Source organism: Rutidosis leptorrhynchoides, chromosome 5 (genome assembly GCF_046630445.1).
Source record: "Rutidosis leptorrhynchoides isolate AG116_Rl617_1_P2 chromosome 5, CSIRO_AGI_Rlap_v1, whole genome shotgun sequence".
NCBI classification, from domain to species: domain Eukaryota; kingdom Viridiplantae; phylum Streptophyta; class Magnoliopsida; order Asterales; family Asteraceae; genus Rutidosis; species Rutidosis leptorrhynchoides.
Genome location: NC_092337.1, coordinates 202768624 through 202784097, shown reverse-complemented (window position 1 = coordinate 202784097; position 15474 = coordinate 202768624).

The window sequence follows — 15474 nt, the reverse complement described above, 5'->3', positions numbered from 1 at the left end:
AGTATCATCGGCATATTGAAGATGCGAGATTGTTACCCGGTCTTTTCCCACTTCTATTCCTTTAAAAAGGTTCTGTTGGAGTGCTCTTTTGATGAACACGTTTAGTCCTTCCGATACAATAATAAATAGGTAGGGAGAGAGCGGGTCTCCTTGGCGGACACCTTTCTGCAGGGAGAATTCCTTGGTCGGTGATCCATTGACGAGAACTGAGACCGATGCCGAAGATAAGCATGCTTTAATCCAATTTCTCCATTTCAAGCCAAAACCCATTCTTTCGAGAATCTTAAGAAGGAAATCCCAATTGATGCTATCGAACGCCTTTTCGAAGTCGGCCTTAAATATCATACATTTCTTCTTTCTCTTCTTTACCTCATCAGTCAATTCATTAGCCACGAGTATTCCGTCTAAAATAGATCTACCTTTCATAAAAGCACTTTGCTCCACTCTAATAATCTTTTGGATCACCGTTTGAAGTCTTTTCGAGAGAATCTTAGCAATTATCTTGTAAAAACTTCCGATAAGACTAATGGGGCGATAATCTCCGAGACTCATCGGTGTAGTTTTCTTTGGGATCAAGGATATGAAACTTGCATTGCAACCTCTAGAAATCGATTCGTTTGTCCAAAACCAATCTAAAGCTTTCTTCAACTCGTCCTTTATTAGCCAAAAGAAATTTTTGTAAAATTTTAGATTGAAACCGTCGGGCCCCGGGGCTTTTGAAGATTCGCAATCTTTGATTGCTTCCCACATCTCCTCGTCTGTGAAGGCTGACTCTAGCCTTTTGGATTCGTCCACTGAGATGTGATTGAAGGAAATTGAAGTTTATTTAGGGGACAAAATTTGTAACTATATATGTTATAAAGAGTAACTTTGATGGACTTAAATGTAACTTTCTAATTTAATGTAACAATCGATAAATAAAATTCACCATAAGTTGACGGGATTTATCCTTTTTTTTTTTCGCCGCGAGTTAGGTTTCTTCTTTATCACCGTTCAACTCAAAATAATTTTACAAACAAGACGCAACTAATTATTTTCGTATATATATATATATATATATATATATATATATATATATATATATATATATATATATATACGTATATATACATATATACACGTATATATATACATATATATATATATTTATATATATATATACGTATATATATATATACGTATATATATATATACGTATATATATATATACGTATATATATATATATACGTATATATATATATACGTATATATATATATATATATATATATATATATATATGAGGGATCAAGTGAGAAGTGACCGTGTGCAAGAAATGTGGAAGTAAATTTTTTTTTCCTTTTTAATTTTTTTTTTCCACAAACATTGAGATTAAGTGTAAACATGAACATTTAAAAAAGACACTTTGTAATAATGTTATTATTTTGACCAGTAATAGTGCACTGATCCATGGGTAAGCAAAATTTGGGGTACAAACTGGATAAAAAAATGTAGACCACAAATGATCATTCATCAGTGATGAATTAATCATTCATCGTGGTATGATGAATGATAAATTATCATCCATCACAGGATTATGAATGATCATTTGTGGTCCACATTTGCTTATCTAGTTTGTACTATTTTTAAACTTAGCCATGGGTCGATCCCCCATATATATATATATATATATATATATATATATATATATATATATATATATATATATATATATGAAAACGTTTTGTGTTTTGAAAATGCATGCTAGTTTTTACACTAGACACGTTTTCCGGATTAACCCATTACCGGTGTAAGTTTTCATAAATATTTTTGTGGGTTGTGGGTTTCGTATCTTCTTTTGATTTTAAGCTAAAAAAAATTTCGGTTTTGTGTACCCACTTGCTATCCCTGTGTCTGGAAAGCACACATCCAGTTTACTTGTTCCGTATATTACCTTACGGCAAACTACCGTCCGGTTGCAAAGGAGAGCGATGAACAAGAAACTGTTAAGGCGATGTCTTTTAAGACATTACATAAAATCATGGTCAATATCGTGTCGGATACAATTACTATCCTTTGTAGGAGAAATAGTAAAGATCACCCTAGAAGTTTTGGTCTGGCACAAGGTCCTGTCTTCGACCATGCTATGCAACCACCGTTCGTACGGTTGACACCCGATTTGGTTCAGGTGACCTAATGAATTTCGGTGAATTCCTAGGATTTTACGTTCAACAGTAATGAACGTACTGAAAATAAGTTCTTTGAAAACAAATCGGTTTTATATTTTTTTCAAAACATTTTCTCGGTCAAGTTCGAGTATAGATATCATCGAATTCCATGAGTTTGTAATTCTCAATCTTTAAGGTCAATCTCTAGAATTGAGTAATATCAGGCTTAAATGCTGATTTTTAATCTTTAAGGAGATTATCCTTTCTAGGGATCTGGTTCATCAGTCTTATCCAGCTGATTTGCAAGGCGTCCTCCCCATTCTACGAGACAGATCCTCTCATGGATAGGATAAGTCTGACCACTTAGCGACTCTGTTTGATGCTGAGGTCCGTGGATTTCCTGCTGATTTTCGAGATGACTTTTCTAGATTTTTCGTCAACCTACAGCTGGTCTGGACGACAACTTCTTGACCTAAATCAAGAAGCGCGTTTCTTTTTTCGGAAGACTTTACTTCCTCTAAGGATGGAATTGATTCATCCTGAAGACCTCGTGTATTAAAAGATTAATGTTTTTCTTAAGGAAAATAAGATTTTATGAACACATTTTGATCTTTTAAAAACATTTTGTACGAAGGGTCAGTTGGGTGCAACATTATCCCTTATAGTGTAGATCGCCATTTTAGTTCTCCAATTGGCCCATGTCCCGGTTTCAATCATGCTGTTTAATCACCATTCTTTATGGATTACAACAAAAGCACCTACAAAACTTCGCACAAACATGTGATATGCAGTTTTAAACAAATAGATTGGTTAATCTCCCCACACCTGGCTTTTTTTTCTCGAATCTTTTTATCCTTGTTTTAATTAAATAAATTCATGAATTGGTTGTTTCTCAATTTATGTCCTTCTGAGGTACCAATAATTTCGACTTTAACACCTAGTTTTATTGTTCATAAACATATTTAAACAAGATTTGAATTCATTTAGTTAAAATTTTTAAATTTTTCACAAAATTTAGAAAATAAGCCAAGTATAAACTGAGAGAATTATAACCCCCTCCCCACACTTGAGATCATGCAATGCCCTCATTTGCAATGAAATCAGACAAAAATTAGAATTCACGAGGGCAAATAGTATAGAAATGGTGTTAAAACCACTTAGAGCTAGAAAGCCCTAACTTGCGCTGTTTGTAGTTGAATTGTTCTTTATTACTAATATCTTATCTTGTTCACATGTTTCGTCAAAAATTTAGTTACTTTTGCTGAACTTACGGTCAGTCTATGAACATGCCTTGTTTTACCTATTTTCACACAACAAACAAAATAAACAAATATGCACACAAAGACACACATTTATTATTATTATTATTATTATTATTATTATTATTATTATTATTATTATTATTATTATTATTATTATTATTTTATATACTTTAAATTAATAAGGATAAAATAACGATAACAAAATTCTCGCCCCACCCTTGGGTAAAGTAATTTCAGTGTAAACACCTAATCTTTAACTCGCGACTAATTTATAGTAATCGTCATTTTAAAGTTATTAATTAAAAGTAAGTTTTTATCCCACTTAAATCAAATTATCTTTTAATAATAACAACAAAATTTTCGTTCTACGCGATTTCGACAGGAACTTCACTAATGAAAATTTTAAAATTTTTATATTAAGTATTTGACTTAAGATATTTATATCTTCTCAATAAACGATATTCCCTAATTCAAAATTTAAAATTTTGTTTGATAGCAGTAATTTCAGTTTTGGGTACCTAATTTTATCGATTACCAATCTAAACACTTAAATTAGAAGATTTATCGCTTGAAAGCCGAAGATTGAATGCATTTAAACAAACAAACAAACTTAAAATATAAATACATTATTCTTTACAAACAATCATACATGTTTATCACACAATAGCACACTAAAATAAATCACACAATAAACTATTACACTCGCACACTTGCACACTCGCACACTCGCACACTTGTGAGAATTTCAGAATCTCACAGAATTATCATCTTGAAAATGACCTGAGCAAATTGCTTCGAAAGTGAGCTGACCAAGTTGATTTTCCATAGCTTCATATGCGAACCCTCTCGGGTTTAGTAATTTTTTTTAGAAACACCTGACTGGCCCTTCTCGGCATAAAGTTACAAACTCGAAATTAGAATAAGTTTGATTCTTGGGGCATTCCCCTTCGTGGGACCATTTTCCGCACTTGTAACATTTCTCGAGTTGTTTTGACCTTCGTTTTGCAGCAGATTTAGATGTACCTTGTGCGAAATTAACTTTGTTATGTTCTGCCCTTTTCTCTTTTCTAACAGCAGTCATTTTCTCCCTGATCTCCAATACCATATCAATTGGTAAGGTGTTGATCAGTGCATATATGAGAAGAGAATGGTTTTGATCGAACGAAGTGCGTGACTTATGCATCTGAAAACAAATAGAAAAAAAAAATAAACACACAAAAGAAAAACCAAAATTTAGAATGGGGGAAGAAGACTAGTTCTTTAGGGTCTGCTAGGGAAAGACCAATCGGATTCCATTCTTGAAAAACAAGAACAGAATATCAAACATGAGATCTTTCTCTCTCTTGGAACATTAGACTCTCCCCACACTTAGTTAGCTGTGGTTTCGAACTTATGATTAAGATCATTTTCAATCTCTCGTGGTCCATCAAAATAGTGTTTCAGCATGTGTCCATTTACTTTGAATGGTTTATCATTTGAGTCCACTAATTCGACCGTTCCATAAGGTAAAACTCTTGTAACTATGAACGGTCCTGACCATCTAGATTTTAACTTTCCAGGAAATAGTTTAAATCTAGAATTGAATAGAAGGACACGGTCTCCTTCATGAAACACTTTTTTGTTTAAACGTTTATCGTGCCATTTCTTTGTTTTTTCTTTGTAGATGAGTGATTTTTCATATGCATCATCCCTTAACTCATCTAATTCGTTCAGCTGGCTTAAACGTAATCGTCCTGCTTCATGCAAATCAAGATTGCATGTCTTAAGAGCCCAAAATGTTTTATGCTCAATCTCAACCGGGAGATGACATGCTTTTCCGTAAACGAGTCGAAAAGTTGTGGTTCCAATTGGAGTTTTATAGGCCGTTCGAAAGGCCTAAAGAGCATCCTCCAATTTCATGGACCACTCCTTCGGATTTGCACCTACAGTTTTCTCCAGAATACGTTTTAATGCTCGGCTAGTGTTCTCAACTTGTCCACTTATTTGTAGATGATAAGCTGTCGATATCTTATGAGTTACCCCATATCTTTTAAGAACTTTCTCAAGTTGAGCGTTGCAAAAATGTGTACCCCGATCACTTATCAAAGCTTTCGGTGTTCCGAACCGTGCAAAAAGACGTTTCAAAAAGTTAACTACAACTCGTGCATCATTTATTGGGAGAGCTTGCGCTTCTGCCCATTTAGACATATAATCAATATCAACGAGTATGTAGAGATTATTATGAGATTTTGGAAAAGGGCCCATGAAGTCAATGCCCCAAATGTTGAAAACTTCGCAAACTTGAATGACATTTTGTGGCATCTCATCACGTTGACTTATTCTCCCGACCCTTTGACATGCATCACAGGATTTACAGAGAAGATGGGCATCCTTGAAAATAGAAGGCCAATAGAATCCAGCCTCGTAGACCTTTCTTCCCGTGAGTTGAGGTCCGTAATGCCCTCCTGTAGGTCCTGTGTGACAATGGAGTAAGATTTGTCTAGCTTCATTCTCGAATACGCACCTGCGTATTACTCCATCGAGACAATTTTTAAACAAATGTGGATCCTCCCAAAAGTAGTATTTAATATCGCTAAAGAATTTCTTTCGTTTTTGATACGATATTCCCTTTTCAAGAAATCCACATACCAAGTAGTTCGCAATTGGTGTGAACCATGGTATTTCATCACTCTCGATCTTCATGAGATGTTCGTCAGGAAAGTCATCCTGTATCGCGAATTCATCGAGAATTTCTAGCTCAGGGTTCTCAAGGCGTGAAAGATGATCGGCGGCAAGATTTTCTGCTCCCTTTTTATCTCGGATTTCGATGTCAAACTCTTGCAGGAGCAAGACAGAATGATCGGTATAGATAACCGTTTTTGCTAGAACAAGATATGATCGGAATTTATCAAAAGCGAAGACTATAGCAAGGAGTTCCTTTTCAGTGGTTGTGTAGTTCGTTTGTGCTTCTTGTAAAGTCTTACTAGCATAGTAAATGGGTTTAAATCGTTTTTCTATCCTTTGACCTAAAACGGATCCTATTGCAAAATCACTTGCATCGCACATGAGCTCAAATGGAAGGGCCCAGTTTGGAGCTATCATGATTGGCGCATTGGTGACCTTTTCTTTGAGAATGTTGAAAGATTTAATACATTCGTCCGAGAAGACAAATGGATTATGTTTTTCGAGGAGTTTGTTCATTGGAGTGGCAATTTTAGAAAAATCTTTAATGAATCGTCGGTAAAAACCGGCATGCCCTAGAAAACTTCTAAATCCTTTGACATTCGTAGGATGTGGAAGTTTAGCAATTACATCAACTTTTGCTTTATCCACTTCAATTCCTTCACTTGAGATTTTATGACCTAGAACGATGCCTTCTTTAACCATGAAATGGCATTTCTTCCAGTTAAGCACTAGATTTGATTTCTCGTATCTAATAAGCATTCGTTTAAGATTTGAAAGACACGACTCAAAAGAGTCACCGAAGACTGAAAAGTCATCCATGAAAACTTCCATGCATTCTTCTATCATATCATGAAAAATCGCCATCATGCACCTTTGAAAAGTTGCAGGGGCATTGCATAGTCCGAATGGCATGCGTTTGTACGCAAAAGTGCCATATGGGCATGTGAAGGTGGTTTTCTCTTGGTCTTCGGGTGCGATTGGGATTTGAAAATACCCTGAAAAACCATCAAGGAAACAATAGTAACTGTTTCCTGCTAACCTTTCTAACATTTGATCGATGAAAGGTAAGGGAAAATGATCTTTTCTGATGGCGTCATTTAATTTTCTATAATCAATGCAAACACGCCATCCAGTTACAGTCCGAGTAGGAATAAACTCATCTTTTTCATTTGTGATCACGGTAATGCCACCTTTCTTTGGTATGCATTGTACCGGGATTACCCATGGACTATCAGAGATGGGATAAATTAAAACTGCATCAAGTAGTTTAATTATCTCTTTCTTCACCACATCTTGCATGTTAGGGTTTAGTCTTCGTTGACGTTGCACACAAGGTTTGAAATCATCTTCCATGAGAATTTTGTGTGTGCAATATGAAGGACTTATACCCTTGATATCTTGGATCTTCCATGCAATAGCTGGTTTGTGGGCTTTTAACACGGAAATCAATCGAGATTTTTCGTTTTCAGAAAGGGAGGATGAGATGATTACAGGTAACTGAGATTCACCATGCAAATATGCATATTCTAAATGGTTTGGAAGTGGCTTTAATTTCAATGTTGGTGGATCTTCATTCGATGATTTGTACCTATATCTGTCATCCTCTTTCAGAACTTGAAGTTCTTCTGTTGTTGGTTCGTATTCATTAGCCATGAGTGTAGCTAATAATTCAGCTTCATCAGTTGGTTCTGTTCCTTCTCCTGAAGAACATTCGCCCGTTCCTTGTAATTCTGGAAATTCTTGTAACAATTCTTGATGTTCATCTATAGTTTGCATATAATAGCACGCGTCATCTGCAGATTGAGGTTGTTGCATGGCCTTATCAACAGAAAAGGTCACACTCTCGTCCTCTATACTTAGGGTCAATTTCTTACCAAATACATCTATTATTGCTCTAGCCTTGTTTAAGAATGGTCTTCCTAAGATAAGAGGAACTCGAGAATCTTCTTCCATATCTAGAATCACAAAATTTGCTGGGAATACTAAAGTACCAACTTTAACTAGCATATTCTCCATTATCCCTCTAGGATATTTGATTGATCGATCAGCTAGTTGTATGCTCATTCGTGTTGGTTTTAACTCTTCAAGGCCTAGTTTAACGTATAATGAATAAGGCATTAAGTTAATACTAGCACCTAAGTCTGATAATGCTCTTATTGAATCAAGACTACCCATTAAACATGGAATTGTGAAACTTCCGGGGTCAGAGAGTTTTTCGGGTATCTTATTCAATAATACTGCCGAACATGCATCATTCATTGTGACAGCTGAAAGTTCTTTCATTTTCTTTCTGTTTGTGATCAGGTCTTTCAAAAACTTTGCATATCTTGACATATATGAAATTACATCGATGAAAGGAAGATTGACGTTTATTTGTTTGAACATGTCAAGAAACTTTGACTGTTCGGCCTCGATTCTTTCTTTTCTTTGTTTGTTCGGGTAAGGAAGCAGTAGTTGATATGTTTTAACGTATGGTTTAGGTCGTACTGAACCTTCTGAGATTTCAGCTTGTTGTTCATTGGCTTTCTCAATTACTGGTTCAGTCGCCTTCTCTGGTTCTGGTTGTGGTGATGGAACGTGATAATCGAAAATGACTGGTATAACAGGTGGCATAAGCGTCAAACCACTTCGGGTGATAATTGCTTTGGCTACTTCATTTTGAGGGTTGGTATTCGTGTCGCTCGGTAAACTCCCTGGCTTTCTTTCACCAATTAACCTTGCTAGGTTACTTACTTCTTGTTCCAAGTTTTGGATAGAAGCTTGTTGGTGTCTGAATGATTGCGAGTTTTGTTCATTAGTTTGTTTTTGAGATGCAACAAACTGTGCTTGGGATTCCATGAGCTTTGTCATCATTTCCTCCAGGTTTGGCTTTTTCTCGTCGGTTTGTGGTGGCTTATTAAGAAAAATGGGTCTTTGCTGATTGCTAGGACCTTGTTGGTTATACGAGTTATTGTTGGGCCTATTTGGATTGTATGGGGTGTTGTAAGGTCGGTTGAAATTATTCCTTGGCTGTTGATAATTATTTTGATAATTATTTCCCGACCTTTGGTTCATGTAGGAAACATTCTCACGTTGTTCCATTGTTTGCTCAACACCGAAACAATCTTTCGTCAAATGTGGTCCTCCACACTGCTCACAACTAATTCGTATTGAGTGAATATCTTTAGTCATCTTTTCCATTCATCTCTCGAAAGCATCTAACTTTGCGAAAATGGAATCAAAGTCATGGCTAGAATCGGCTCTAGCTGCTTTAGATGAACGAAAAATATCTTTTTCTTGATGCCATTCATGTGAGTGGGAGGCTGTGTTATCAATAATTTTGTGAGCTTCAGTTGAGGTTTTCTTCATAATGGAACCACTAGCTGCTGTGTCGATGTCTTTTCGTGTAGCAACGTCGACACCTTGGTAGAATATTTGTACAATTTGATAAGTGTCTAAACCGTGTTGAGGACATCCTCTCAACAACTTTCCGATCTTGTCCATGCCTCATATAATGTTTCATTTGGCTTTTGCGTGAACGTAACAATTTCTCCTTGAAGTCTCACGGCTTTAGATGCCAGAAAGAATCTTTTAAGAAAATTTTCAACTAAAACATCCCATGTATCAATCGCTCCTTCGGGTAACGATTCTAACCAATCTTTGGCTTCTCCCTTTAAAGTCCAGGGAAACAACATGAGATGGATCTGTTCATCCTCAACTTCTCTGATTTTGAATAGAGTACAAATCCTATTAAAGGTTCGAAGATGTTCGTTTGGATCTTCTTTTGGCGTACCACTAAATTAGCATTGATTAGTTATCATGTGTAGGATTTGTCCTTTGATTTCATAATCTGGTGCATTAATATCTGGTTGAGTAATGACATGGCTTTGGCTAGTGGGTGTAGCTCTCATTCGATCTTCCATACTTAGAGGTTCCTGATTTTCCATGATTTTCCATGATTGAAATTATTGAATCTGAATCACTAGAGGATTCTGATTTAATGGTTTCTTCCTCAATAACCTCTGGTTGAATGATTGGTGGTTCAGGAGGAATGATTAGAGGTTCAGGATCTCTGAATTGTCCTTGAATATCCTCCGGCTTCTCAATTGTGAGGTCGGGTTCAAAAAATGGATTATCGGAAATTTGAATTGGAGTACTTGGTCGACTTGATGATGATTCTAAAGAAAAATCAACGGCGACAATATTAGCTAGATGTCTTGATCGAGTTACAGGTGGTGAACGTATAAAAGGTGGTGAACGTCTTGCTCGGTGCATTCACTACGTAACCTATTATAACTAAGAATTATCTAAAACTTATAAAAATTACTAATTTATTAATTTAAAAATTCTATTATTATTTTCTAAATTTTAATAATAAAAAACTTAAAATATCTAATTAATTAAAACTAATTCAAAATTCTAATCCTAATTAATTTATAGTACTAATTATTTAACCCTATTTAATTAAACTAGTTAAAATAGTATTCTAGAATTTGAAAGTTAGATGGGAATGTTAGCTGGTTCCATTACACAATAAATAAATAAAATAATAATAATACAATTGCTAAGGACAAAGAGGCGGAGTGAGTGGTTAATTGATGTAATTTTTATTAGCAGGCCCACCGTACACCAACTTGAAAACTTGCCTCCTCCTTTCTTGGTTATTTGTCGTCAACAAAACCCCAAAAGAGGTTGACACCTTCTTGATTTATTTATATACTTCAATACTTAGTATAGTTTGGTTACAGTACTATATTAACTACGAGTATTATTATTTAATTTTTTTTAATTATTAAGTACTAACTAAAATTATCTAAAAATTATTTTTATTACAAATTCTAACTTAACTACTGATGTACTCTGTGAAGAAACAAAAAGTGTCCCCGGCAGCGGCGCCAAAAACTTGATGTGTTTTCTAGGGTGTATGAAATGGTTATCAGTTTTATATTATTTACTATAGGAAATCACCTAAATTTTTACTACAACACACCATAGGCAAGTATACCTATCGTATAGTAATATAGCTAAGGTAAAGTCCGGGAGATCGATCCATGGACACTTTTATTGGGTGCTTTACTAGGTTATCTAGGTAAATTAAGTAAGTAAGTTAGATTTAGTAATATATAGTAATTTTAGTAACTTTGGGGGATTTACCGTTTAACGACCGGTTTGTCTTTTTATCTTTTCTTTTTAATTTAAACCACAAGATAATAAATTTAAACTAGATTATAGCAATGAAGTAAATAAAAATTACTGCGGTAAATAAATATTACTTTAACTAAACGAGATGAAAATACAATAAAAAGAGTATTATGCTCATTTAACTTCCGTAGTTATGATGTTTGACTTTGACTTTTTTTACTTTTTTTTTACCCTGGGTTAATTTTCCTTGCACCCATAGAATATTTAATGTGTCCACCTGGAGTTGTCCAGCGCAGTCCTATAATTACAAGCAACAAATGCGAGTGTCCTCGTCATTCTATCTTGTAACCACAGCTAAATATTCTAACTAATTACTATTTAGATGGTTTGACGCGGTTGTCACGTATGTCAATAATTACACCAGTTGTCATTGAATGTAACCCACCTTAATTTTAACTAGTCTTTTAACCATTAATCCATTCATATGTCCGTTTCAATGAATAATTTACCATATATATATAAATAACACGTCTTTCGTGTCAGATCAACTTATGTGATTATTTATACATATAGTGAATTATAAATAGTAGTAATTTAACAAGTTGTCACTTAATTATTTTACCATACCCATTAATAGTTAAAACTCCAATCTCCCTTAAGGTCATTCTTTATCTAAATATTAATCGTTGTACAAATTAAATCAACCCATTTCCTATTTTTAGTCAAACATAATAACTACTTGGGTTAAATAAGCATAATAACAAATTAGCTACTAAACATGGTAGAAAAATAAATAACACTTGAGACGACCCGTCCTAATCCATCCGGATGAATACAATAACATATGATTACATCGCGAGGTACTTGACCTCTATATGATGCATTTTACAAACATTGCATTCGTTTTTAAAAGACAAACTTTCATTACTTCAAAAGTTGACGGCATGCATACCATTTCCTAATATATCCAGCTAAAATTGACTTAACAATAATCTTGTTGGACTCGACGACTCGAATGCAACGTCTTTTGAAATATGTCATGAATGACTCCAAGTAATATCTTTAAAATGAGCAATTGCACAGCGAAAGATTTCTTTCGTACCTGAGAATAAACATGCTTTAAAGTGTCAACTAAAAGGTTGGTGAGTTCATTAGTTTATCATAATTATTCATTCCATCATTTTAATAGACCATAAGATTTTCATTTTTTATAAATATACGTCCCATGCATAGGGACAAAAATAATCATTCATATGGATTGAACACCTGGTAACCGACATTAACAAGATGCATATAGAATATCCCCATCATTCCGGGACACCCATCGGACATGATAAAATCGAAGTACTAAAGCATTCCAAATTCCAGAATGGGGCTTGTTGGGCCCGATAGATCTATCTTTAGGATTCGCGTCAATTTGGGGGTCTGTTTCCAAATTCTTAGGCTACCAAGCTAAAAAGGGGCATATTCGGCTTCGATCCATTCAACCATATAATGTAGTTTCAATTACTTGTATCTATTTCGTAAAACAGTTATAAAAGTAGCGCATGTATTCTCAGTCCCAAAAATATATATTGCAAAAGTATTTAAAAAGGGAGTAATGAAACTCACCATACTGTATTTTGTAGTAAAAATACATATGACGATATTGAAAAATGCAGGGTTGGCCTCGGATTCACGAACCTATATCGTTTGTATATATATTAAAACGTATAATCGTAATCTAACAAATTTATATATTATATCTTAAATTATATATTATACTTATCTAGTTTGTGTATATATTCAAAATGTTTAATATTTATATAGTTATATTGATATATATTTGATTAGTATTTTAATAAAAATATCTAATATATTATATGTGAATATTTATATAAATTTTGTTAATTTGTTTAAAAATATACTTACAATCTTAATAATATCTTTAGAACTTTTATTTTCATAAACGTAATTATTTTTAGTAATATTGATATAGATAATGCTGATAATATTATAATAATAGTTTTAATGAAAACAAAATAATAATTTTGGTAAAAATAATCATAGTAATAATAATAATAACTATATTAGTAATGATAATATCTGTAATTTTTAATATAATGAATAATTTATTAATAATAATGATGATAAAATTAATATTAATGATAATATTAATGGTTATTATACTTATAATAATACTAATGATAATATTAATAATAATAATACTACTTATTAATAATACTAGTAGTGATAATAATATTAGTAATAACAATCTTAATAATAATAATAATCATAATTGTAATTATAATCATGATAATAATAATAATTGGTAACTAATACTTTCATTGATAACAACAATAATAATAACAACTCTAATACTAGTGATAATTATAATACTTAGTAGTAATAGCAATAATTAATAATCAATAATAATAATAACAACAACAATAATAACAACAACAACAACAATAATAATAATAATAATAATAATAATAATAATAATAATAATAATAATAATAATAATAATAATAATAATAATAATAATAATAATAATAATAATAATAATAATAATAATAGAAATAAAAAGAAATAAAAGAGTATACCCCTTTAAAAGCCTTTTCTAAAAAGTTTGCTCCATACGAGACTCGAACCCATGACCTCCCGCTACTACACCAATACCCTTAACCATTGGGCTATAGCCCTTTTTCCATTTTATAACTCAATTCGTAAATATATAAATCGTATAACATGATCCTTATCTTCTTCTTCTTCCTCAATTTCCAGTTTTATTCGATTAGTCATATAAACTCCTAATATAATTATTATTTGATGTAACACAAAAAAAATGTAATCGCGATGTTGTTTAATCAGAAATAAAAAAAATAAAAAAAAAGAAAAGGTACGCTTATTGTCGCTGCTATGAAGATAAATTTTTATTTTTATTTTTCAATAGGTTACGATTTGTATAGAGGTTATAACTCAAATCAGTTTCTAAATCATCATTGAAATACACTGGAACCATCAATTGAACTTAGATCTTATCTGCAAACTCGAATTTGGTGGAAGAATAGATTTTGACTTTTTAAAAACCAAATCTTTGACTCGAAAATTTGTACTCGATATTACGAATTGGGTTTTGAAACTTTGTATATAGTTTGAGTAAATGAATCCTAACACGACTGCATTTACAGATTTTGAAATAAAACTTGAATTTGAATTTTGGCCAAAAAGTATGAAGAATAGAGGTTGCGATGTGTTTTTCATCAGTTTCTGTTTTTGGTTCCTCAAATTTCTATAAGTAATGAATTATATGGAGTGTAAATGAGCCTAACACAGCTACCAGATTCGTTTATCCTTTTGTTTGGTAGCCTTGATTGATACGACAGGTAAAAAAAAAATCAAACGAAAATAGACAGAAGAAAGGGATTGGGAATGGATTCTTGTAAGTATTTGTATTAAAGTGATTAAGACATGTAACAAAATCATAAGTAAAGAACAGAAATTTAAATCTGATAGTGAAGTGAATCAGTAGTACGATTTACTTATTTTTTTTATAGTTTATATTTATATATAATATATAATTAATTTTAATAATTAATAAATATAAATATATAATAATAATAATACTTTTAATATTTATAATAATAACATAATAATAGTAATTTTAATAGAAATAATCATTTCATTAATAATGATACTTGTAAATATAAACTTGATAAACAATAATAATAATAATAATTTCTAATGATAATGGCAGTAATAATACCTAATAATAATATTAATATGAATCATAATGCTATAATTATAACTTTACTATTAGTTATTAGTTATAATAATAATGATATTAACAATGATAACAATAATAATAATCATAATATTTATAATTCTTAATAATAATTATTCTAACAATAATTATATAGTAATAACAATTATAATAACTGATAATATTTAAATTACAATTATAATATATATATATATATATATATATATATATATATATATATATATATATATATATATATATATATATATATATATATATATAAAACTAAGATTGATGTTGATATTAGTATTGTATTAATAATTAATAATGAAAGTTATTATGATAACTATATTCTTAAATTGTATTATGTAATATTTAATATTTAATAATCATATATAATATGATAACCTTTATCGAATATTTATTATTTATAAATTTTATATATATTACAATATGCATATAATCATAATTATTCATAGAATTCATATATATATATATATATAATATATATATATATATATATATATATATATATA